This window comes from Bubalus kerabau, chromosome 21 (assembly GCF_029407905.1).
Source record: "Bubalus kerabau isolate K-KA32 ecotype Philippines breed swamp buffalo chromosome 21, PCC_UOA_SB_1v2, whole genome shotgun sequence".
NCBI classification, from domain to species: Eukaryota; Metazoa; Chordata; class Mammalia; order Artiodactyla; family Bovidae; genus Bubalus; species Bubalus kerabau.
This window is the reverse complement of record NC_073644.1, coordinates 62,116,708-62,143,759: the sequence shown is the minus strand read 5'-3', so window position 1 is coordinate 62,143,759 and position 27,052 is coordinate 62,116,708. Positions and strand designations below refer to the sequence as shown.

General features: G+C 40.5%; 1 long non-coding RNA gene across 27 annotated transcripts in view; it reads left to right on the top strand.

The window, feature by feature from the left end:
- Positions 1-27,052, top strand: part of LOC129636186 (uncharacterized) — a 169,306-nt gene that overhangs the window by 40,234 nt on the left and 102,020 nt on the right. For 16 of the 27 annotated variants that reach the window (XR_008706764.1, XR_008706755.1, XR_008706749.1 and 13 more), the window contains one exon: positions 10,291-10,418. The exons of 5 other annotated variants lie outside the window; for them this stretch is intronic. This is a non-coding gene — a long non-coding RNA (uncharacterized LOC129636186). Of the gene's footprint in view, positions 1-370; positions 642-755; positions 1,050-10,290; positions 10,419-12,407; positions 12,426-16,871; positions 17,102-17,260; positions 19,853-27,052 lie in introns of those variants that run through there. 6 more of the 27 variants (XR_008706759.1, XR_008706763.1, XR_008706761.1 and 3 more) reach the window with 6 other exon arrangements.

Sequence of the window (27,052 nt, the reverse complement as noted above, 5' to 3'; positions counted from 1 at the left end):
TCTCAAAATAGGCATTTCCATTGTAGTAGGAAAATATAGTAAAAGAGCATACATGTTGGACAGTTTTTTACACAGTAATGATTTTTTTCAAAGGTAACTTTACATCGTTCCTGTTCAGAGAAAGGAGATTTATTCCATTTATGTCTAAATAACATCATCTGAGCCCTTGAGTATATAGGGTATATCAGTTAGGATGCTCTTGGCTATAATTCACAGAATATCTGACTGCATTGACTTACACTGTGTGGGTTGATGATTTTCTCACATAACAAGTCCAGAGGTGAGTGATTTTTAGTATTTTTTAGTGTTTTTTATTGTTGTTCGGTGGCCAAGTTGTGTCTGACTATTTTTCGTGTCTGGTCTGTTTTAGACTCTTTTTTAGTCTGTTTCAGGCATTCAGTAATGTCATCTAGGACCCGGTTTCCTTTGGTCTGGAGGCTGTGTCGTCCCCCGTAAGTCAGGCTAAAGGACAAGGGTTCAAAGGCCAGAGTGGGAAGTCATATCAAGGAGGGACTCACAGGCGTGCCTTTTCCTCTCTGCACAGAGGGAAGTCTCTTGGGAAAGCCCCCTTTCATCATGTCCCGTACGTTTTGTTGACCATCATTGGATCATCGTCTATCGCTTGCTGAAGACAAGGGCAGGTATTCTCACCTTTCTCTGGTTCTGACCCTGGTGCTGGGGGGCGCCCTGCTCTGGCTCCTGGCGGCCCGTCTCTCACTGATGGCGCGTCCTCCTCCGCCTGGTGTTTTGCGCAGTGAGACCCAGGCTGCGGTCCGCGGTCCAGAGGAAAGAAGGGCATTCTTTGGAGCTACTCTGTTTACGAAAAGCAAGATCATCCACACAAGACTCATATTCTCTGTGTGTTCAGTCCTCTTCGGGAAGACGATCTAATTCTTTGTATCTCTGAAAATGCCATGGGATTCACCACTGTTGATTGATTACCCCTTTGTTCCAGGAAGTCAAGAGGGAAAGAGCTTCTTGGCAACATACGCGTTGGGTTTCCTTCTGATTTCTTGTGCTGTTTGTTCATTAAAGTTTCTCAGCCCCTTCTTTCCTGTCTGTGCTTTAAATATGACTGGCCTGTGGGATTCTTTGTCCTGTGACATAACTTCTCACGTTGCTCATCGACCCTGTGCGATCTCATCTGGTCTCTTGGCTACAGTCATAGCCTCAATGAATTGATGACTTCCAAATCTTGCTGTCAAGTTTTCACTCCTCTACTGAGCTCCAAATCCATATATCCAGTTATATGCTGGCTGGGCTTTGTTGTTGTTGTTAGAAAGGAAAGTTGCTTTTAATCAAATGCTAGTGAACGGGGGCGATGGTGGACTCACTGCCCCCACAAAGTCAATTCCCAGGATTCTGCTCTGGCTGAGCATTTTTATTGGTGGTCTGGTGGATTTTTCAAACTCAGATGTTCAAAGACGGAACTAATCTTTTCTCCTCCTCACACCAACCTTCCCCTAGTTGGCTTCGTTTCCTTTGTTTCTCTTTAGTCTTCTTATTTATTTGTTTTTGGCCGTGCTAGGACTCCGTTGCAGCATGCAGGCTTGCTCGAGTTGTGAGGAGCTGGGGCTACTCTCCCTCAGAGTGTGCAGGCTTCCTTCTCGTGCGTGGCTTCTCTCGCTGCGGAGCACAGGCTCTAGGCAGGCAGGGCTTCGGTGGTTGTAGCGTGTGGGCTCAGTAGTGGGGCTCGCGGGCTCTTAGAGCACAGGCTCAGTAGCTGTGTTACCCGGGCTCAGCTGCTTCAGGGCACAAGGGCTCCTCCCAGACCAGGGATCTTACCCGCGTTCCTGCATTGGCAGGCAGACTCATCCACAGAACTACTAGGGGAGTCCCTCCTTTCCTTTACTTCTGAACCTCAAATCTACCCGTCTGTGCAGGTCTTCTTTTTCGTCTTTCAGGTCTAATCCGCCCCCCCCCCCCCATGTCCTCACTGTGCCTCCTGGATATTTCTGTAACCACCCTCTTTCTATCCATTCCTCTGACACTGCCTACGTTCAGCCATTCCTCACGTTTTGTCTTGACTGTTCATTGCCGATTCCTCTTAAAAGACTTCAAGCTGCCGACATCCTCCCTTCCGACCACATTCTTCCCTGCTGTAGCCCAAAGGCAAGCTAACTGTTCAGTTCAGTTGAAACTCATGTCCGATTAATAGGTTTCCCATCTTTAAAATTCTCACACAGCATCCCATAACCTTCAAGATAAAAATCCAAACTCTTGGCAGGTTAGCATGAGACCTTCAGGGGGGTTACCTTTTTCTGGTTCCAGAACCCCCTTAAGTCTCTGAGGAGAGCTGTGGAAACTTTCTGCTGGCTTGAACCTCTAATGTTATATGCTGATTTTCTGTGCACAGGCCTCTTTTTACTTTTTTTTGTAAGAACTTTGAAGACATGGTCTAATCCTCTGCAGCTGCAGTACATAATATGTCTGATACATAATAATCATTTAAAAAGTGTTTGCGGAATTACTAATAATGTCTTTCTTCTTCTGATGTCTGTGTTTTGGGCCAATATAGTATGTGATCTTAATATATGGGTTACTTTAGAGACCATGTCTGTATCTGTACTTCAGTGGTACCCCACTGTCACCACACAGTGGGGGTCTCAGGATCTCATTTCCCTTTCGGTTAAAGTGTTCCTCTGATGGGATTGCCTCCTGACCTCAGTACCCAGAGTTTCCAAAACTGAATAATAATTACAAGTCATTGGCATACACTAAGTATATGCCAATCCCAGATCACTCATGCTTCCAGTTCTTTCTTGATAATGCTGCATAAAAGGGAGCAAGTTTGCCTCCATCCCAGTTCTTTTTTTTTTTTTAAGATATTGAAGTGTGAAAGCACCGTAGGTTATGTATTGTCTCCAGTAGTCCCTCTTCCTCTTGACAACGCAGTCATTGATTATACATTTCACTTTGTGAAAGCAAATCCATGGTTTAAATCATGTTAAGCTATCAGGAAAATTGCACTAAGAAATTTTCTTAACATTCAGTGTCAAGCTGAGCTAGATACTTAGATAAAAGGAATCTGAATTACATTCAGAGAACATCCTTTGTAAACAATCAAATGGCAGATACAAATTTAAAGAAGATCTTAAGTCCACTGTATTTAAATAATTACATGGAAATATGTGTGTACCTAATACAACAGAATAAAACATGACTGGATAGATATTCATAAGAAAAAGGCAGATGCACAGACCTTTTCTAAACTTGAGTCCTTTCATTTCCTTTGTATAAGTCACAGTTCTAATTTCCTTAGAATCTTACCATGCGTATTGATTTAAGCTAATAGTGCAGGTATATTTCTTCTGCATATGAGAGATTGATCTGATTTTAACAATGCCACATGAATGGCTAACGTGAAATTACACAGAGCTTGCATTCTTGAGCTTGATTACCTAGATCCAGATTCCAGCTCTGCAATTTATTAGCTGAGTCTGGGCAAGTTACACAGTCTTTCTGTGCCCCAGTTTCTTCTATGTAGATGGAGTATAATACAAATATTTACTTGAAAGGAGTGATATGAGGAGTCAATGAGTCAAGTTCATTGAGTGTGTAGAACTGTCCCTGGCACAATGCAAGTGGCCGGAGGTGGTCATTGTTTTCAGGAACAGCTAAAGCTCACTGCACACATTCAGGTTGCCAGCACCTATTGTATATGCGTTGTATTATTTAATCCCCAAATACCTCTTCAAAAAGTAGCTTTGTTTTTAACCTGCATTTGACAGATGTGAAAACTGAGGTTTAATGGTTAAATGACTTGCTGCAGCTTACAAAATGGCCAGGCTAGAATCCGACCCACTCTCCTGGTATATTTGGCTTCCCTTGTGGGTCAGCTGGTAAAGAATCTGCCCACAATGCGGGAGACCTGCGTTCATTCCCTGGGTGGGGAAGATCCCCTGGAGAAGGGCTAGGCTACCCATTCCAGTACTCTGGCTTAGAGAATTCCACAGACTGTTATTGGAACTCTGAGGGATTTGCACAAGAAAACAACCCAGTTTCAGCCTCTGAAACTTTTATTTTGAGAAATAAAATCATCCATGTGATCATACAGTAACTTCTGCTGTGAGATATTTTCAGAAATCGTGGTAAGAGGAGGTATGTACTTGTATCCACATGCCTTTCTTCTGTTGTCACCTGTCCTGATTCATGAAACCGTCAATACGACAAAAAAGGTACATGTCAGAATTTAATTACAAAGTGCCCTTTCACTTTGCAATCAGCTCATACAGTTTTCTGAGTCTAATAAAAGGGACTAGAAAGGTTTATTGTGAGGCAACACAGCAGTGACCTTTAACAGATGCTACTGTACAATGGAAGAATGAGTCATTATTCCTGAACTTAAACAGTGAAAGATAAACATAGCTTAAAGTTTAACCTCTTAGAGAAATTCTGTACTAGATATATTTTTAACATCTGTTTCATATTTTAACATATATGAAAGTCCTTCATAGTGAAAATATGCCTCTAATTGGAGTTGATAATTCCGTGACAAGCACTGTCGAGGGTTGGTTCTGTCTTCCCATTTTAGAAGTTATGTTCATAGCACCAGTGGTTTATGCTCGATTCCTGTATTTATCCAGCCACCATGTGTGAAGGCCTACTGTGCGCTGGTCCCTGTGATGTGTGGCCTGAAGGGAGCATGGAGAATCAGACACCTTAGCGCTCACCTATGTAGGATTTACAGCGTAATGAAGAAGAACTACTCAACGAGTAAAGGAATACATGCTCCCCCTCCCTCCCCCTTTGTTGAGGGGAGAGGATGTGAATTGGGAGATTGGGATTGACATCCATACGCTGTCAGCACTGTGTGTGAATTGGATAACTAATAGGAACCTACTCTGCTCAGGGAACTCTGCTCAGTGCTGCCTGTGTGACCCCGTGCACTGCAGCCTGCCAGGCTCCTCCATGCATGGGATTCTCCAGGCAAGGATACTGGAGTGGGTTGCCATGCCCTTCTCTAGGGGATCTTCCCGACCCAGGGATCCAACCCAGCTCTCCTGCACTGCAGGCGGATTCTTTACCATCTGAGCCACCAGGGAGGCCTTTACTCAGTGTTCTCTGGTGACCTAAATGGGAAGGAAATCCAAAAAAGAGGATATATTTATATTATAGCTGATTCACCTTGCTGTACAGTACATAACACAACACCATAAAGCAACTATATGACAATAAAAATTAATTTGAAAAATAGACAAACTTGTAAACTAAATATATTATCTTTGGGGAAAATGTAGCATCAATACTTGAGTCAATAAATAATGATCATTAATATGTTAACAAAAAAACACGTGTTCACTTGAATCATCTGCTTTTTGCTTAATGATGACCTCACAGTTTCCCCCTGGAGTGTGTGAATACTGACTTTGTTCCCCTAAATAATTTACTTGGGTTATAGTTCTTAATTCTGAGAATATCTGACTCAAAGGTAAACTTAGTTCTTTCTCTGAAAACAACTACATTCTACTTTCAAGACAGAATTTCTTCAAATTCCCCTCCTAGCTCTGAGGTCAAGCATAAGTAACCTGTTCCATAAGGATATGGGTTTGTTTTGCTCTGTTATGTCATGGTCTTAGACTTCCCAGGTGACTCAGTGGTAAAGAATCCACCTACCAATGCAGGAGATGCGGGTTTGAGCCCAGGGTCAGAAAGATCCCCTGGAGAAGGAAGTGGCAGCCCACTCCAATACTCTTGGGGAATCCCATGGACAGAGGAGCCTGGTGGATTACAGTGCACAGGGTCGCAGAGAGCCAGACACGACTGGGCACGAACGCGTCGTCTTATTAACCTACATCACAGGTTTCTGCAGTTCCTCGGTGGACTCCATTTCTTTGTAAGAACTTGAATTTTTAACTTGCTTACATTTGTATGCAGGTTGCATCCCCCTTCTCATCAGTTCTGCCCTCCCTTAAGGCACCATTATGCTTCCCTGTTTTCCACCCGAGCTGACTTGTGGCTCAGGGGGATGGCAGCTGGAGTGGTTTTGCATACTGACTCACCCTCTGCTGCCTTGATTGCTTCACCCTTAATGAGGAGGGAGGTGGGTGCTAGAGGTAGCTGAGCGGAGACAGTGGGCGTGAACGGAGGCAGGGGCAGGTAGCATGCAGTGACTCCAGCGGCCTGATGCTATGCGCATGGCCGCATCTTGTTTCCTGGATACGAGGCTGCACACAGGTCTTGGAGATGTCGCTCCCTTTACACTGCTTATCAGGGTACTTAGCACACCTCTATATGTGCTGGTTGTACCAGTCTCCGTTTCTTCCTCTTCCTCCAAGCTGGCAGGATCACTGAGGACATTTCCCCAAGCTTTTTTATCAGGGAGCTTTTTATTTTACTCTTTTACAATTTATTTATTTGGGGCTGTACTGGGCCTTTGCTCCTGGGCGGACTTTTCTCTAGTTGCAACAGCGAGAGCGACTTGCAGTGCACGGGCTTCTCGCTGTGGCGGCTGCCCGGGTGGCAGGGCGTGGGCTGCAGGGTAGGCACCCTGTGCTCAGTAGTCGCAGCTCCGGGGCTCTGCGGCACAGGCTGGATAGTTGTTGGACACGGGCCTAGCTGCTCCGCAGCATGCAGAATCCTCCCGGGCGGGGATCGGACTCGGGTCTCCTGCATTGGTAGGCAGATTCTTTATCACTGAGCCTCCAGGGAAGTCCTGACCAGGGAGCATTTTGTAAGTTATAACAAGTCAAGAAGACACCAATCATAGCTGCAGAGCTACCATGCACGATTGCGGTGCGGTTAAGGGCAAGAAACATCAAGTAATATTAAAACTATACATTGTAATTTGAAAGAAAAAAAAGCACATTCACCAAAAGTAATCATGCAGATGTCTTGCTCTTTAATGGATTCTTGGTTAGTAGTATTGTTTATAAATTAATATTCAGATCAAACATCTTAAGTTTGTGCAATTTTCAGGCATTTGGTTACATGCCATACCATTTCCAGAAGGCAGTTTGTCATTAAAAAAAAAAAAGAACCATTGAATACAGGAGTGACATAATTGTTCTACAAATACATACATGTTTAGTATTTTTTACATATACATTCCCATGCACTTACAAATATAAAATATGTGCTTAATATTTATAAATGATTGCAGCACTAATTTTTCAAGAAATTCCCATTAGCCTGTAGTACAACACATGTTTTTCATGAGACACACTTTGAATTTTGTTAATATAAGGAAATGGGCATTGTGTTTATGATATTTTCCTGTCTTTAAGATATTAGCTTACTTAATAGTTGAATGAAAATTTCATTTTTTATGTAATTTTGGAAAATTTCCTGGTTTAAGATGGCCTGAGTTCTAGACATGATCCTTTCAGAGATCAGCAACAATATTCGAAGGGTCATGTCCATGAACTGACCTCTCTTCCCCACTCTTCTTGGTGTAAATTTCCCCAGCAGCATTCCCTGCTCATAGAGGTGGTCCCAGGCTGTTCTTTGCCTAGGAATGGCTTACTACGTGGACTTGATATGGCCTCATGACCTGAGAATGGACCATAACATGTGGTCTCACACAGAAGGGACGAGGCATTCATCAACCCATCAACTCTTAAGCTTGATAAGGCAAATTAGAATTTCAGGAAGATTCTCCATTGGTCATAGATCAGAAAACATTTGACATGCAGAATGTATCCATGCCTGATAATAAGGTTTACTTGGAGTGAATTTTTACTGCATTCCTTTTAGGAATATCATCTTTGAATTAAAATTTTAACATAAATTAAATGCTCCTCCAGTAAAGAATCTGCTTGCAATGAGGGAGACCCAGGTTCGATCCCTGAGTCAGGAAGATGCCCTGGAGAAGGGAATGGCAGCCCACTCCAGCATTCTTGCTTGGAGAATCCCATGGACAGAGAAGCCTGGCAGGCTCCAGTCCATGGGGTCGCAAAAGAGTCTGACTTGTCTGAGGGACTAAGCAACAACAAGCCTTAATGACTTCCTAATTACCTCCAGATAACAGTCACCCTGGGGTTAGGGCTTCAGCAGGTGAATGTGGGCAAGGAGACACACCATTCAGTCCATAGCATCTACCGACTTTTCTCTTGATTCCAGAAATGTTTCAAGAAGTTATTTTGTAGACCAGCTTTTTTTTTTTATTGCCATTTAAAAGAAATGGAGACCATCCATCAACCACCCATCTCTCCCACTGACCCTTTAAAGAGGCCTTTCTGTCATCATGTAATTCCCTTGAGGGAGGAAAAATCCAGAGGAGGGTGAGAGAAAAATAAAGCAAAAGGTCAGGCAGGCATTTAAGAGAAGAGCTATCCAGCAGCTGCTTTTTCTCCCTTTTTTCTTTTTCTTCCTTTTTTTTTTTTTCTTAAATACAAAAATGATTGATTCACAGTTAGCCTGCCCCAATGCTGTTTTATTGAGTTTCCAACTGCCAAGTCCTGTCTGAGCTGACAATCTGCGTTTCAGACTTTTAGAGAAAGAACTGCTCCATGTTGAGCCATTCATACTTGTTTGATTTCATATAAAGAATCTGCCTTAACAGTTCTGGGGCCAGAAGGCACCTGAGTTTGAGGGTCCAGACCCCTTGACTTGACGTCCTACTGTGTTGTCCATCAAAATATCTGAGTGGGGAAAAATAATTTCACAAGGGCATCAGAAGCTTCTAAAGAACTGAGCAGATGTGGGGTTCAGACAGGACTTTTATGAACAGCAATGCAGAAAACAGGGAAATAAGAGACGGCATCAGCCAGTCTCCTGAAGCTCTGGTCCCTGGAGGGGCGTGGCAAGCTTTGATGCTCTGTGTGACTCTCTGCTGTAGGACTTTAAAAGTCTGGAAAATCCTTAATATCTTTCATACCTTAAACCTTGGCATGCATCTGAATCACCTGGAGGGCATTTGTGGTTTTTATTTATTTTTTATTGAAGTGTAGTTGGTTTAAATGTTGTGTTAGTTTCTGGTATATAGCAAATTTGTTCAGATATATATGTATGTGTATGCTTTTTCATATTATTTATCATATGGTGTATTACAAGATAATATAGTTCCCTGTGCTAAAGGGTAGGACCTTTTTTATCTTTTACATATAGTAATTTGTATCTGCTCATTGCAAATGGAAGGCGTTTAAGACACATATGTTTGAGTCCTACTCCCTGTGTTTCTGATGTCTTGGGGTGAGGTCTCAAAATTAGCTTCTAACAAGTTCCCCAAAAAACGCTTGTGCTGCTGGTTTGGAAACTAAATTTTACTGCATTACAGGGTTCTTCTCCTCCATGGCAGCGGAGTTGAAATTAAACAAAAGTGGGGAGCAACCCAAGGTCAATGTTCTCAACCTTGGCTATTTGCCTCCCCTGAGGAACACTGAAAAATAGCAATCTCAGAATCTCTGGGCTTGCCAGCTGGGACCAAGGTGTCAGTCTTTTGTTTTTTAAAGCTCTGCAGGAGTCTCCACTGTGCACACAGGTTTAAGATTCTTTGTCCTTTTCTGATTAGATGTCAAGGATGGTCAATTGCTCCAAGTGGCTAGAGATGATAGTGCCTAAACCAAGCTCTGAAAGGCAGAGAGGAGGCTTAGTGTAATCCTTCCAATGCAGCATCTAATCAGGGCTTGAGTAGACATAGCACTGATAAATCATGTGGCTCTGACATAATTCCTTTGTCCTCCAAATTGGACACCAGTGAAAGATATTTTTCACCCTACGGGACATCCGTGGGAATCTTTTCCTACCTAGAGTGTGGTTGTGGGACCATGTACCTCAGAGAAAATAAAATTTTTCTAAGGTCTTCTATTTTTGGGGGGGAAGGTGCAGAACATTTTAAGTTACAGAATATGCTGAGCATGGAGCAGCAAAGTGCATGTCTCTGTGAGCAGGCTAATTTGTGAACTCTTGCGGTTATCCTAACGCTAAGCCTGGCTAAATTGCATTCTTCTCATGGGTGAGTCAATGGGGAAAATCAGATCAAAGCTCATAAAACTGTCTGCAACCCAAGAGAAGAACATTTCTCTACGTGTTCAATAGAACCTCAGGCCCTCCAAATAGGATTACTACATGGCAAAGGATAAAAAAAAAAAAAGGAAACATTTAAAATACCTGCCTGAGAACCCAGTTTGTTTTAGAACATCATGTGTAATGACAAATGGGTTGAGAAAAGTAGGGACCAGTTTATGTTAAGAAAAAGTCGGAAAGAATCTAACAGTCCCAGAAGCAATAAAATGGAAGACACGGTAAACAGGAGATGGAAGCATCGACACTGTGTTTTAATCTCAGGTTTAAAATTGGCACAATTAAAGCAATGCAAATAAGGTAGGTGAAGTGTTTTTTTTCTTCTAGGGAAAGAGGATCCGTTTTTTAAGGATCCATTTCTTCCTGAATAAAAATAGGAATCGACGTTCCATGTAATGCAGTGATAGTTGGTCCCGGCAAATGTTCTGAAGAGGATTCGCTGTTACCTGTGGTCTGTAAGTACTGTACACAGTGTATCTCCACAGTCACACAGTGCCGCGCACGGATGCTGGGAGCTTAATGGGCAACGCAGTGGTCAGGCTGCTTCTCTCAGTCCCCACCTTCCTGTCTACCCTGTTGGCGGGATAAACGTGCAACAAGATCCGGATGGGCGGGGCCTGTGGGGCTGCTTAGGGGTGGGGAATACCTAGGGTGTGGGTGGCCTTTTCCCTGTCACTTTGATTTTTCAGTCCATGGCATGGCACAAGTTCTTTAAAATGCACTGAATGGCTGTTTGTTACAACGTTAAATATTAACTTTAGTGAGTACTATCAAAGGGATAATTTCCACAAAATTGTTACATGAAACAGTATAATTCATGAGATCATTGCAGGAGTAAGGGCTCTTAGCTCATGAAACAGTCATTCCGTTCTTTAACTTAGAGCCTAAGCTCGGGCTAATTTTTCGCAGGGACAGAGGAATCAGTAAGGTTTCAACATACCTGCTGCTGTTCGAGCACATGCTTGAACCTCTCAAACGTGTTTGCCTGATTTAAGATCTAGTTTTGTGCATGTACACAATTCACTTTCTACTGGAGGAAAGGGATTTCAGAATATGGAGATGGTAGCCTAATAAAAGCTGTATTATTGTCAGTTAGAGTATATTGTAATAAGACAAATGCATGCGATCGGTGACCTGGTTCTAGTGTTTCCACCACGACTTCTCCCTTTGATAGTTGGACTAGTGTAATATGTGACTAGAAAAGAACAACAGTATCTTCCCTGCTGGAAAGATTTTTTGAATCTCTCCAAGCCCTTTCAGCTCTGTGATCACATTGTCATGGTAACTGGGAAGAAATTCTTAAATAATAGTGAATGTTCTGCTCAAAATTCTATATCTAATATGATCACTTTTGTTCAAAAAGGTATGTAGCAGGCAGTTAGTTTTGAGATCAACAAATGAATCACCAGTGTGGTATGAACTCTGAAAAGAAAATTAATATCTTCACCAAAGAAGCATGTTATCCAAATTCTAAAAATCTAGTTTGTGTTAAAAAAAAATTTTTCACAGAGCAGATAAACAAGGTCACTGTGACTTCTTTTACACAGAAGCGTTTCACAGCTAAAATTTATTATTATTCCATTAAACTAAATGCCCATGAATTGTCTGAGTCACATCTATGTATGACTTCAGTGTGACTGTCCTGTGTGAATTTCAGTGTGGCAGATGGAAGTAAGAGTCACATATTTGCTTATAAATTCTCCTTGCACTTACTCATATTATGAAAATTGTGGAGGCCCAGCGTGGACTTAATTTATATATTTCATTCCCTGGATATTCCAACTTGTCTCATACTTCCAATTAACTACTGGGAGACCTTACAACAAACATAATATGCATAAGATATAGCACACGTTGATATGTGCTGCCTTTATTAGTCCATATTTCAACTGGCTGGGTACCTACTTGCAAAATAATGCATTGCATCCTTACCTCATACCATATGTAAAAATTCACTCAATGGATCAGAGACCTGATTTTAGAGCTAAAACTATATAAAACTCTTAGAAGAAAATATGTAGGAGTGAATCTTTACAACCTTGGATGTGGCAATGGTTCAGAAGCACAAGAAACAGAAACAAAAATGGACTCCATCAAAATTTAAAACTTGTATGTCCAAAGACACTATCAAGAAATGGAAAATAATTCACAGACTGGGAGAAAATATTTTCAAACCACGTACCTGATAAAGATCTGGTATCTTGACTATACAAAGAACCTGCACAACTCAATAACAGAAACAGCCTAATCCAAAAATGGACCAAGGGCTTGAATAGACACTTCCTCAAAGAACATATTCAAGTGGCTGACAAGTACAGGAAAAGACACTCAACATCATTCATCATTAGGCAAATTAAAACCACAGTGAGGATGAGAGGGTTGGATGGCATCGCTGACTCGATGGACGTGAGTCTCAGTAAACTCCGGGACTTGGTGTTGGACAGGGAGGCCTGGTGTGCTGCGATTCATGGGGTGGCAAAGAGTCGGACACGACTGAGCGACTGATCTGATCTGATCTGATCTGAAATACCACTTCATGCCAGTAGGAGAGCTGTAACCAAAAAAGGAAAAGTAAGTGTTGACAAGGATATGGAGAAATTGAAATCTTTGTGCATTAATGGTAGGCTAAACAGAACTACATAAGACCCAGCAATCCTGCCTCTAGGTAATATTTACCCCCAAAGAATTGAAAACAGGTGTTCAAACAAAAAATTGTGCGTGAACCTAGTAGCAATGGAATATCATTCAGCCATCAGAGGAATGAAATACTGATATGTTTTACAACATGGATGAGCCTTAAAAACATTATGCTAAGTGAAAGAAGCCAGGCACGAGAGACCACAGCCATATGAATATTTATATACAATATCCATGAAAGGTAAACCCATAGGTATATACACATTGGCAGGTAACAGGGGTTGGGAGGAGGGGAATTAGTGTTGACTGCTAGTGGGTGTAATTGTTTTTGAGAACATTTTGAAAATGTTCTGGAAATTGGTGGTGATTGCACGTAACATTTCGAAATACACTAAAACCCACTAAATTATATAGTTTAAAACGATTTATGAAATATACAGAAAGGCAAATACATAGAGATAAAATACACTTTGCTTGGTGTCAAGGGGTAGGGGTGGGGGAAAGAAGGAATGGGGAATGGTTGTTTAATGACTTTTCTTTTGGGGCAACTAAAAGGTTCCGGAACCAGGTAGAAGTACAGGATGGAAAATGTACTAAATGCAGGACTTTAATAAGGTTAAAGTGGTAAGTTTTATGTTATGTGAATAAAACTAAAATAAAATTTAAAAAGTAAGGGAAGAACTGTTCTAAATAATAAAGTTTAACACATTTTTTTTAAATGACCAAGTTAAAACTCTGAAATTTGAGTTGCAGCTTTTAAAAAAAATCTCTCTTATTTTGTGCAAAATTTGCACATAAATCTCATTTATCCAATTTTTGCTTATTTGAGTTTTTTGGTTTGCTCAGATTTTAAGCAATTAAAAAGGATCCAAGATCCATTGGCTGTATATGAAGAAGGAACTAAATCTTTTCATTGCACCCAGGAGGGTCAGATATGATGTTCCACTATGTAAAAATACCCTCTTGCTGAATTATAAAAAGTCATGATCTCAGCTGCATTTTTTACAACTTTTTTTAATTAAAGTATCGTTGATTTTCAATATTATGTTAAACATCATGGTGATTCAGTACTTTTGCAGATTGCATTGCATTGTGGGTTAATGTCAGATAATGGGTGTAATTCCCTGTGCTGTACAGTATATTCTAGTTGCTTATCTATTTTATATATAGTAGTTTGTATCTATTAATCAGTTCAGTTCAGTCGCTCAGTCGTGTCCGACTCTTTGGGACCCCATGGACTGCAGCACGCCCAGGCTTCCCTATCCATCACCAACTCCCAGAGCTTGCTCAAACTCATGTCCATCGAGCTGGTGATTCCATCCAACCACCTCATCCTGTGTCATCCCCTTCTCCTCCTGCCCTCAGGATCAGGGTCTTTTCAAATGAGTCAGCTCTTCGCATCAGGTGGCCAAAGTATTGGAGTTTCAGCTTCAGCATCAGTCCTTCCAATGAATATTCAGGACTGATCTCCTTTAGGATGGACTGGTTGGATATCCTTGCTGTCCAAGGGACTCTCAAGAGTCTTCTCTAACACTACAGTTCAAAAGCATCAATTCTTCAGCACCAGCTTTCTTTATGGTCCAACTCTCACATCCATACTTGACTACTGGAAAAACTATAGCTTTGACTAGATGGACCTTTGTTGGCAAAGTAATGTCTCTGCTTTTTAATATGCTGTCTAGGTTAGTCATAGCTTTTCTTCCAAGGAGCAAGCATCTTTTAATTTTATGGCTGCGTTCACCATCTGCAGTGATTTTGGAGCCCCCAAAAAATAAAGTCTCTCACTGTTTTCATTGTTTCCCCATCTATTTGCCATGAAGTGATGGGAGTGGATGCCATGATCTTCATTTTCTGACCGTTGAGTTTTAAGCCAGCTTTTTCATTCTCTTCTTTTCACTTTCATCAAGAGGCTCTTTAGTTTTCTTCACTTTCTGCCATAAGGGTGGTGTCATCTCCACATCTGAGGTTATTGATATTTTCTATTAATCTATTATTCCCATACCTTTAATTTGTCCCTCCCTGCTTCCCTCTCCCCTTTGGTAGTCCACTGCATGAATTTTCTTGTGAATTTCAGGAGAAGAATTTCAGAAGCTTAGAATTTTATTTTGTTTGTTTAGAAGAGTTTTCCTCAGTTTATGTAAGGAACCTGGAACTTTGCCTAACTATTTGTAGATAAAAGACTAGGAAGAATGAGGCTATTTCCCGTGTTGTTTGAATTATCAAGATGACCTTGTTGCCCTGAATATAATTTGGAAATTATCTTACTTCATTTAACCTTTGATTAGTTTAATAGGGCACATTGTAGAAATACAAAAGTTCCAGAAACCATCCTATAATAGACATTCTTTCTCCCCACACTGGCTCTCAGTGGCTCAGTTCTCTTCCTCAGGTTGTTGGGAATCCCCGGAGATTTCAGTGCACATCTGAGCAAATAAGTTACCTTTTACGTTAATAGTATATATTATGTAGCACTCTTATGCACTTGAAAAACTTTTATTACATACTTTTACAGATTGTTACATACCTGATTTTATTGGCTTGCCTCACCAAAAAAGGCAGGGGTGAGGGGCGTGGGGGGGGTGGTTGGGGAGGGGGTGTGGACAACATTGTATTTGATTATTTAAATTTCAGCTCACTTGAATTGATTTCAAATGTAGCTTCTGCCTGGGAATTGTCCAAGATGAATAACGCTGCGCTATCCTGGTAAAGTTATCTGACATTTTGGGTACCTTTTGTTCTCAGACTAGCTGTTTGAGTTTCTGAATAACTTAGTGTCAATTTATGACAGCTGTTTCCTCTAACTCATGTTGATTATATAGTCTTTGCATAAAGATTATGCAATTCTGGCTTGAGACTCAAGCTCTGTCTATATGAAGTCAAAATAAGCACTCAGTTGACAAATTCTTTTGTTTCGATGGTACTTGCTAACCAACGGAGTTTTGTTGTTGTTGTTAAAATTTATTTGTTTATTTGGCTGCACTGGGTCTTAGTTTGAGAAGGCAATGGCACCCCACTCCAGTACTCTTGCCTGGAAAATCCCATGGATGGAGGAGCCTGGTGGGCTGCAGTCCATGGGGTCACTGAGGGTCGAACATGACTGAGCGACTTCACTTTCACTTTTCACTTTCATGCATTGGAGAAGGAAATGGCAGCCCACTGCAGTGTTTTTGCCTGGAGAATCCCAGGGACGGGGGAGCCTGGTGGGCTGCCGTCTATGGGGTCGCACAGAGTCAGACACGACTGAAGCGACTTAGCAGCAGCAGCAGGGTCTTAGTTGCAGCACATGGGATCTAGTTCCCTCCCCAGGGATCAAACCCAGGCCCCCTGCACTGGGAACACAGAGTCTTAACCACTGGACCACCAGGGAAGTCACTGCCCAGCTGCCTTTTATCTTACATGAAGGGCTTTGGCGCTGTGTCGCTCTAGCCGTCTTACAAATTCACAGAGACTGAAACAAGACGGCAACAGCAAGAGGAGAAGAACAGAAATGTTTTTAAACTTTTTAGTCAGATTTTTTAAAACAATGTTAGAAGCCTTTTTCAAAATACATATGATTCAAACACATTTTTTAAAGCTTTCATCCCTCAAAGTAAACATTATTCTGTACTAAACAAATAATCATTTTTTTAATTTTTGAAAGTTTCATTATAAATGGAATGCTCATCTAGAATACTAATACTTTGATCCAAGTATTTAATTTTACTGTTTGAAATATTAGCTAATAAAAAAAAAAGAAAGAAATATTAGCTAATAGCCAAAACCTGTGAAATAAAAAAGTAACAAAACCCTAAGCCATTTTTCTGTAAAGAAACAATGCTCTGAAGTCAAGGATAACTGCAATTCCTCATAAAACTCAACACATCGTGGCTTTATTTGCATGTACAGGGGAAAAGAATCAGAATTATATTTGTAAAAAATAAATAGAATGCCTCAGATAAATATAATAAAGTGATGTATATTAGTATACAAGGGTTTGCAGTACTTCAGGGCATAAGTTGATTTCCATAAATGAGATCTTAAGAGTTGTCTTGAGGCTCTTTTGTTGGTTTTAACATTAATCATCTTATAACTGAATGCATTTTAGTTTATCATGCTTTTCATTTAAAAATATATGTAAAAAATGGTATAATTTATAACTAAATGATAATTTGATGAAATGTTTTATAGCCATTGATATAATTCCATGACAGTTTTTAAATGCAGAAATCATTTAGTCTTGGTAAAATGTGCCAACTTCCTAATTACAGTTTAGTTTTTCCCATTTATTGTAGTCCCTGGTGCTGTATGTGTGTGTCCGTGGGCACTTAGTCGTGTCCAACTCTTTGCAACCCCATGGACTGTAGCCAGCCAGGCTCCTCTGTCCATGGAATTTTCCAAGCAAGTGCTGCTGCTGCTGCTGCTGCTGCTAAGTCGCTCAGTCATGTCTGACTTTGACCCTATGGACAGCAGCCCACCAGGCTCCTCTGGCCACGGGATTCTCTAGGCAAGAAGACTGGAGTGGGTAAGTGCTACATAGAATTATGCAAATAAAAACACAAATGAAAGAGTTCTAATTTTACAGAACAGTGGGTAACTTCTTTTACTGAACACTTGGCATGTACAAGATACAGCTCACCATGCTTTCCAGGTCATGACTCTTAATACTTGAATTACGTGCTAGGACTTCCATGTAATGAAGCACTGCAAGCCGGGTGAATAAGAAGTTCATTGTCTCACAGTCCTGGAGGCTGGAAGTCCAAGACCAGGGTGTCAGCAGCGTAGGTGCCTTCTGACTGCATTGAGGAAGAATCTGTTCCATGCCTCTCCCAGCCTCCAGTGATTTGCTGGCCATCTTTGGCACTCCTCGCCTTGCAGAAGCATCCTCCTAATCTCTGCCTTCGTCTCCGCATGATGTTCCCTTTCTGTGTATCTGTCTGCCAACTTCTCCTTTTATAACCACACCAACCATACGGGAGCAGGGCAGGGCATCTGAATTAGTTGCATTTGCAGCAACCCTATTTCCAAACAAGATACGTTCTGAGGTTCTAAGGGTTAGGACCTCGACACATGAATATGGGTGGGGACGCGAGTCACGGCAGGAGTCACCCAGCCCTCCAAGGCAGGCAGCACTGCTCTCTCCAGCAGCCGTATGAGAAAACTGGGACAGACAGCTTCAGTTACCTGCCCGGTCTGACGCAGAGAGGAAGTAACAGCTGGGATTTCAGTGCAGGCATCTGAGCTTCAGTCTACAGACATTTTTTTTTTTTAGCTTAATTTTCCTTTAATGGGCTTCAGGATATATTTTATTGATATTTTGTATTTTTATGTCAATATTCAAATATGTATGTGTTCTATCTAAGGCCAATTTTCCCAGCTGAGCACTGGATTTTTTACTTCAGTGACTTTCAGAGTCTATTCGTTACTACTAACCACCATCATCTCTCTTAACATTATCAATTCCTGGCAGGCTGATTATCCTTATGATCTGGGTAATAATTTAGGGCCCTATTTAGATGCCTAATCTACTAAACTACCTAACATATCTATAGTGGAGTTAATAAAATATATTCAAGTTTATGAAGCTATATCTAATCCATATTCTGGTCACGTTGTACTTGTGTTGTCCCTGAATAACAAGTTTGAAAAGAAACAAAGGAGAAATACTATACCCCTTCTGCTGTTCCTTTAACCATGATCTGTGAGGGAGAATTCACAGTATTTTTCCACAAAGGAGAAAACTGCTGAGTCAGAGGCAAGCAGGTAAGCCTCCCATATACCCTTAGAGACAGGAGACTTCTGTGGTGTGTATTTCAACTTAAAATTTGTCAGAAGTACAGAGAGGCAATCACTGAAGGAGCTGCTGTTTCAAACACCAGGGAAATGCTCTTAGTGATGAGTGATTTCAGTGGGAAAAGATGTTCCTCCTGTCCCCTCTGTCCACACGGTCCTTACTCGCTCACCACAACATCTGCATCCCATCCTTCTTTCAGGAGGATGGAAAGGCTAGGTCCAACCCAGAAGTTGCACAGGTCACGTGTGCCTGCATTTTTAGTAGCAAAATCTTATCATGTGGCCAGATGCAAGGGAAGCTAGGAGAACTCTAGCTGAAAGTTTTATGACTAAGAAGAGAAAACGAATATTAAGGGATGCATAGTAGTCTCTGCCGCAAACAGGTAAATAGGCTCAGTGTTAAATTGCTCTGCAGTGCGACTAAAAAAGGAGTATTTTACACTGAATAGTAGGAAACTGAAGCAGTCAATCTGTCATTTACAATAAAGAACAAGACATAGTAAAAGTTTCAAGTACGCATGAAAATGCAGAAAATGGTTTAATAAACCTATGTCTCCATCACCTAATACAAATGGAAATAAGGATTCTGCACTGACAACTTAGAAAGGAATAAACCAAGTGTCCCAAGGACAAGAAAAATGCTGCAAATGGCATTATTTCATTTTGATGGCTGAGTAATATTCCATTGCGCGTGTGTGTATACACTACATCTTCTTCATCCATTCATCTGTCGGTGGATGTGTATGTGCTTCCATGTCTTGGCTGTTGTAAACAATGCTGCTATGAACATAAGGGCGCAAGTTTCTAATTATTTTCCATCTTTTCCAGATATCTGCTGAGAAGTGTGATTGTTGGGTCATTTGGCAACTCTCAGTCTAGTTTTTGAAGGAAATTTATACTGTTTTCCTTAGTAGCTGCACAACGTAGGAGGTTCCTTTTTCTCCACACCCTCTCCAGCACTTATTATCTGTAGACTTTTTGATGGCCGTTCCGATTGGTGTCAAGTGATACTTCATTATAGTTCTGATCTGCTTTTCTCTAAGAAGTAGCGATGTTGAGCATCGTTTCCTGTCCCTGTTGATGGCCTTCTCTTGTCTTCTTCAGAGATATGTCTGTTTAGGTCTTCTGCCTATTTTTTCATTGGGTTGTCTCTGGGTTATTTTTTTTATGTTGAGCTATATATAAGTCATTTGGATAGTTTGGAAATTCATCTCTTGATTGGTCACATAGTTTGCACAAACATTTTTTGCCATTCTGTAGGTTATCTTTTTGTTTAAGCAAAATGTACATATTTTGCACAATTTTTTAATACATATTGCCAAATTGTTTTTCCAGAATATTATGTTAATTTGCATTTCAACCAATGTTTTAGTCTATTTTCTTGCATTATATGGATGATATTTGTTTAAAAGTTGTAGCAAATTTGATAGATTAAAATGTTTATTCCTTTTATTACTAATCAAAATGCATACACCTTTATAGGTTTTTGAGTGTTTGATTGATTCTTCTCTGAGTTGTCAGCGCATAACCTTTGCTTCCATTTACACTGTGTTATTCTGTTCTATAATTTTATAGAAGCCCTTAACATGTTAACTCATGCTCAGTATTATAGTTTGTTAACAGTTTTCTGTTTCTCATTTGACTTATTTTTCATAGTTTGTGATCCAAATAGTTTTAAATATTGATATTCATATTATCAGTTTTTACTTTCGTTGTTTTTGCCTTTTACTTCCAGCTTAAAAAGACCTTCTTAGCCTAGCTCAATTCTTGATAAATGAACCACTTCCTTCAAACTGATACACTTTCAGTGGCCTTTACCTTACATTGTTAATGCTTGAAAGCAACTGTGTTATTTTTCCTTTATACAGTATACCACAAATACAGGGTCTTTTACTACAATTCAGAGTAATCACCACTTACTATTGATATGTTACTCAGGTATTTTATGAACAGAAAAGGAAAGTTTTCTACCCATAAAGAAAAAAGTTACTAAAAGTGTACTAAGGAAACTTTCAAGGCATGGAAAATCACCGAGTGTCAGTTTCCCTTACTTTTTTTTTCTCCTGGAATATTCCTGAGGGCAGAAGCCAGTGATTAATTTTCCCCAGGATAAGTGGCAGCAGAGCCTAAGGCAGCTAAAACAGCAAGCGATTCTTTGCGATTTTATTTTAAAGCTTAACATTTATGCAGCATTTCCCTTCCACTGCCGAAGATACCCATTTGGTCTTCTTCGTTGCTCAGTCGCACAGCTGGGTCCACGTCTTTGCAACAGCCAGGCTCCTCTGGCTCAGTTATGTGCCCCTCTTTGCAACCCTATGGACTGTACCCTGCCAGGCTCCTCTGTCCATGGGATTTTCCAGGCAAGAATCCCAGAGTGGGTTACCATTTCCTACTCCAGGAGATCTTCCCAACCCAGGGACTGAACCTGAGTCTCTTGCATCTCCTGCATTGGCAGGCTGATTCTTTACCACTGCACCAGTTGGGAAACCCTGGTTTTCTTTCAGCCGGATTTATTGAGGTGTTAATTTATATACAGGACAAATTACTCTTTAAAGTTGTATCAGTTCAGTTCAGTTCAGTTGAGTCGCTCAGTCGTGTCCAACTCTTCACGACCTCATGAATCGCAGCACGCCAGGCCTCCCTGTCCATCACCAACTCCCGGAGTTCACTCAGACTCACATCCATCAAGTCGGTGATACCATCCAGCCATCTCATCCTCTGTCGTCCCCTTCTCCTCCTGCCCCCAATCCCTCCCAGCATCAGAGTCTTTTCCAATGAGTCAACTCTTCCCATGAGGTGGCCAAAGTACTGGAGTTTCAGCTTTAGCATCATTCCTTCCAAAGAACACCCAGGACTGATCTCTTTCAGAATGGACTGGTTAGATCTCCTTGCAGTCCAAGGGACTCTCAAGAGTCTTCTCCAACACCACAGTTCAAAAACACCAATTCTTTGGTGCTCAGCCTTCTTCACAGTCCAACTCTCACATCCATACATGACCACAGGAAAAACCATAGCCTTGACTAGACGGACCTTTGTTGGCAAAGTAATGTCTCTGCTTTTGCATATGCTATCTAGGTTGGTCATAACTTTCCTTCCAAGGAGTAAGCATCTTTTAATTTCATGGCTGCAGTCACCATCTGCGGTGATTTTGGAGCCCAGAAAAATAAAGTCTAACACTGTTTCCACTGTTTCCCCATCTGTTTGCCATGAAGTGATGGGACCAGATGCCATGATCTTCGTCTTCTGAATGTTGAGCTTTAAGCCAACTTTTTCACTCTCCACTTTCACTTTCATCAAGAGGGTTTTTAGTTCCTCTTCACTTTCTGCCATGAGGGTGGTGTCATCTGCATATCTGAGGTGATTGATATTTCTCCCAGCAATCTTGATTCCAGCTTGTGCTTGTTCCAGCCCAGCGTTTCTCATGATGTAGTCTGCATGTAAGTTAAATAAGCAGGGTGACAATATACAGCCTTGACGTACTCCTTTTCCTATTTGGAACCAGTCTGTTGTTCCATGTCCAGTTCTAACTGTTGCTTCCTGACCTGCATACAGATTTCTCAAGAGGCAAGTCAGGTGGTCTGGGATTCCCATCTCTTTCAGAATTTTCCACAGTTTATTGTGATCCACACAGTCAAAGGCTTTGGCATAGTCAATAAAGCAGAAATAGATGTTTCTCTGGAACTCTCTTGCTTTTTCCATGATCCAGCAGATGTTGGCAATTTGATCTCTGGTTCCTCTGCCTTTTCTAAAACCAGCTTGAACATCTGGAAGTTCACGGTTCATATATTGCTGAAGCCTGGCTTGAAGAATTTTGAGCATTACTTTACTAGCATGTGAGATGAGTGCAATTGTGTGGTAGTTTGAGCATTCTTTGGCATTGCCTTTCTTTGGGATTGGAATGGAAACTGACCTTTTCCAGTCCTGTGGCCACTGCTGAGTTTTCCAAATTTGCTGGCATATTGAGTGCAGCACTTTCACAGCATCATCTTTCAGGATTTGGAATAGCTCAACTGGAATTCCATCACCTCCACTAGCTTTGTTCGTAATGATGCTTTCTAAGGCCCACTTGACTTCACATTCCAGGATGTCTGGCTCTAGGTCAGTGATCACATCATCGTGATTATCTGGGTCGTGAAGATCTTTTTTGTACAGTTCTTCTGTGTATTCTTGCCACCTCTTCTTAATATCTTCTGCTTCTGTTAGGTCCATACCATTTCTGTCCTTTATCGAGCCCATCTTTGCACGAAATGTTCCCTTGGTATCTCTGATTTTCTTGAAGAGATCTCTAGTCTTTCCCATTCTGTTGTTTTCCTCTATGTCTTTGCATTGATCGCTGAGGAAGGCTTTCTTATCTCTCCTTGCTATTCTTTGGAACTCTGCATTCAGATGGTTATATCTTTCCTTTTCTCCTTTGCTTTTCGCTTCTCTTCTTTTCACAGCTATTTGTAAGGCCTCCCCAGACAGCCATTTTGGTTTTTTGCGTTTCTTTTCCATGGGGATGGTCTTGATCCCTGTCTCCTGTATAATGTCACGAACCTCATTCCATAGTTCATCAGGTCAAGTTGTATAGTTATGTCAATTTTGATAAATGTATATAGCTGTGACTCATAACCACAATCAAGATACAGAGTGTTTCCATCATCCCAACAATTTCCTTTGTATCCACTGCAATTGACACCCTGTCCTCACCTGCAGCCCTTGGGAACCACTGCCCTGACCTCTGTCCCTGTAGCATTGCCTTTTGGTAAATGTCATATAAATGAAACTGTAGGTTTTGTATTAGATTTTTTCATCAGCATAAATGATTTGGAGATTCATCATTGCTGCATTTGTCAGTAGTTTACTCATGTTGATTGCGGATAGTGCCCCATTATGTAATTTTATATGTGTTCATTCTTCGTTAACACTTGAATTGTTTCCTTTTTTGGCTGTTATGAATAAGTGAAGTGAAAGTCACTCAGTCGTGTCCCACTTTGCGACCCCATGGACTGTAGCCCGCCAGGCTCCTCTGTCCATGGGATTCTCCAGGCAAGAGTACTGGAGTGGGTTGCCATTTCCTTCTCCAGGGGATCTTCCCAATCCAGGGATCAAACCCAGGTCTCCCACGTTGCAGGCAGACGTTTTACCTTCTGAGCCACCAGGGAAGCCCTAGCTATGTAAAGGAGTAGGACAATTATCAGAAAAAGAATCAATAAATAAGAGAAGCCTGGAAATGACAGATAATTTGTAATTATCTCACAAGTTTCAAGCAATGTGTTCGGCATGCAGAAAGTTTTAATCATGTGAAGAGAGAATTCAAGATTTAAAAACATCATGAAATGGAATCTTTAGAGATAGAAAGCATAACATCTAATTCAAAGTATCAGTTGATTAAGAGCAGATTAGATATGGCACAGGAAAAGATCTGTAAACTTGAAGACATAACAATATAAATTATGCAAAGTGAAACTCAGAGAAAATTGACAGAAATAAATGAAGAGAATTTAAGTGATAGTGACATCATGTAATTGAAGTCTCAAAGGAGGGGAGATGAAAGGGATACAGAAAATACTTGGAGAAAAAAATGGCCCTCAAATTTATAAATCTTCTGAAAACTATAAATCCATGGGTTCAAGAAACTTCAAATAACCCCAAACAGAACGAATCTAACGAAAACCATGCCAAACTAAATCAAATTGCTGACAACTTCTGAGAAAAAGAAAGTCTTCCAAGAGGCAGCCCAAGAAAAGAGGTTACCTTACCTAGAAGAACAAAGCTAAGCATTATTAGAAACATCTTCAGAGACTATTCCAGCCAGAAGACAACAGAACGACATCTGAAAGAAAATGTTCATGGCAACTCTATACCCAAATAGAAAAGAAATTTCCAAATCAAAGGCAAAATACACCATTTTCACCAAAATGAGTTCTGAGAGCATTTGTTGCCAGTTCTCTGTACAAACTGAAAGAAGTTCTTGAGGCAAAAAGAGATCCAAACCAAGCCTGGAGTTCAGTTAGTAATAATGTCCAAGGCTGGTTTCCTAGTTTGACAACCATATCACGATAGTGGATGGCAAAGCAGGAGAAGCGGCATGAGGAGTATGCGGGAACTTCCTGCGTTAACCTTTGCAACTGTTTCTGTAAATCTGAACCTATTCTAAAATTAAACATTTACTGAAAAGAAAAAGAAACATTTGACCTTTGAATGATATTATTAAGGGAATAAAAATACAAGTCAAAGAATGGAATAATTATTTGCAAAACATATATAATAAAGGGCTTGTATCTAAAATTTAAGTTAACTCACAAGTCAATAATAGGAAAAGCAACTCAATAAAAATGGACAAGGGAATTCCCTGGTGGTCCAGTGTTAGGACTCTGCTTTCACAGCCATGAGCCCTCATTCAATTCCTGGTCAGGGAGCTATTGATAGGATCCCACAAGCTTCTTGGCTGGCAAAAAAAAAAAAAAATTAAAAAAGACAAGATATTTGAACAAAGAAGAGACACAGATGATGTAGCACTTAAAGCCAGTACTCATATCAATAGTTATTGGGAAAATGCAAATTAAAACCACTGCTAGGTATATAGGCACTATACACCTAGCAGAACAGCTGAAACTTTAAAACCTGACAGGCAAGGATCTGGAATGACTGGAACTTTCAGAGTGCTCAAAGGAATGCAAAAGGGTATGACTACTTTGGAAAACAAGTTGGCAATTTCTTTTAAAGTTAAACATACAGTGATCATACTAGTCACAATCTCATCCCTCAGTATTTGAACAAGACAAATGAAACTCTATCTCCAGAGACCTGTACACAAGACTTCACGGTATCTTTGCTTCCCTGGTGTCTCAGATGAGAATCCACCTGCAATGTGGGGAACCTGGGTTCGATCCCTGGGTTGGGAAGATCCCCTGGAGAAGGGAAAGGCTACGCACTCCAATATTCTGACCTGGAGAATTCCATGGACTGTGTATAGTCCACGGGGTTGCAGAGTCAGACACGACAGAGCGACTCTCACTCCCTCAGTCACTCCCCACTCTGGCTTTTGAAAGCTCAGTAGCTCAGTCTATCCACAGCCCATTCTCCTGCCTACAGGTCTCCCTGCAGTAATTGCTGTTTCTTGGGATTTGTACTTCCCCAGTCTTGTGAGGTTTTACTCTATACGTACTTAGATTGGTATTTAGCTGAAAACTTGGGGGACTCCTATGTAGATTTTTGGGACTCCTTCACGTCATAATTGCTTCTTCTCTAGAACTCTGTCCTACAAAGTCTGGCTGCCTAGGCGGCCTTGAACTCCTTATTCTGGAGTTGTCGAGTGGTTTTAGTTATCAGTTCAGCTCATCAAGACCTTGCTGGGCGCTGCTTGGGTTTCTCCTTCATGCCTTAGGAATTATCTCAGTGCAAAAAAACAAGACTACCGTAGGGTCCATCTGGCTCACTTACCTTATCCCAGGGACCATGGCCCCACGCTGTCTGTTGTCTAACTTTAGAAATCAATTACTACATGTATTCTTTCCTGTTTTCTGGTGGTTTAGGATGGGAAATATGTTGTTACTCTTTCGAGGCCAGAAGCACCATATTCACTTTTCTTTTAAAGTCAGTTTTTTTTTTTAATGAAATCAACAAACCTCACTAATTCAAATTAAATTGTTTTGAATGGTTTCTCAATTATATTTAAACATGTTTAAAACCACTTCACTAAACTGATTGGTGGGCTTGATTTGCTGGCCTTCATTACCATTGTATCATGATTTTTATTTATAAGGTCATTTGTTTATTTGGTTGGTTTTTTTTCCAGTCACTAAATGAATATTTATTCAGATTGTATTTGTATAGAAATTCTGGCCTAGTTATGGAGAATGCAGAAGAAAGTCACAACTAAATGAATTGTTTAGTAATGAAAATACTTTCATTTTTATTATAAAGATCATGCATAAATAAACATTTAGAAACAACTTTCCCTTCTTTTCAAATGATACTTACTCATTCACTATATACATATCAACTGTTTGTTTTCAAAATTCAGTTTCTCAGTTGTGTGATATCTTCTAGTATATCTTTCAAGTCAACAGATTTGAGTTTTCTATAGTTAAGATTTAATTTCAAAAGTGGTATGGATTTACTTGAAATCAATTTTGATGATAGTAACTTTTCTCTGGATTAAAAAAAATTTTTTTTAACTGTTCTAGATTTGTCACTTAGAATTTTAAGTTTTGAATATATATATATATATATATATATATATATATTTTTTTTTTTGCAGGAGAAAAAAGGGGTCTTTTAACAATATTTATCCAGGAAAGCATATTTATTCTTTTTACTAATATTTCTTTTATGAAGAATTTCCAATTAAAAATGAATAGAAATTGTTTTGATTTCACATCTTTTTCAAACATCCATTTGACTTTGGGATTTAAAGAGAAATTTATCAGAGTACAAGTAGTGAGAATGAAAAGCATCTATAGAACGTGTAGGAATTTGATCCGTAGGAAGTGAAATGGAAGTGGTGCAACCAAATTTACATGTTTTAGTTTTCCCTTCCCAGTGAGTAGATGTCGTTAGAGATTGTTTGTTGCTTATAAGGTCAAAACAGCCATGTTTTCAACTTTATTAGAGAACATAAGAAAAACTGATGGCCAGGCCTTCTTGGACAGGGAGGGGTGGCAATGACGCAGCAGCTCAGATGTAAACTTCAAGTCTC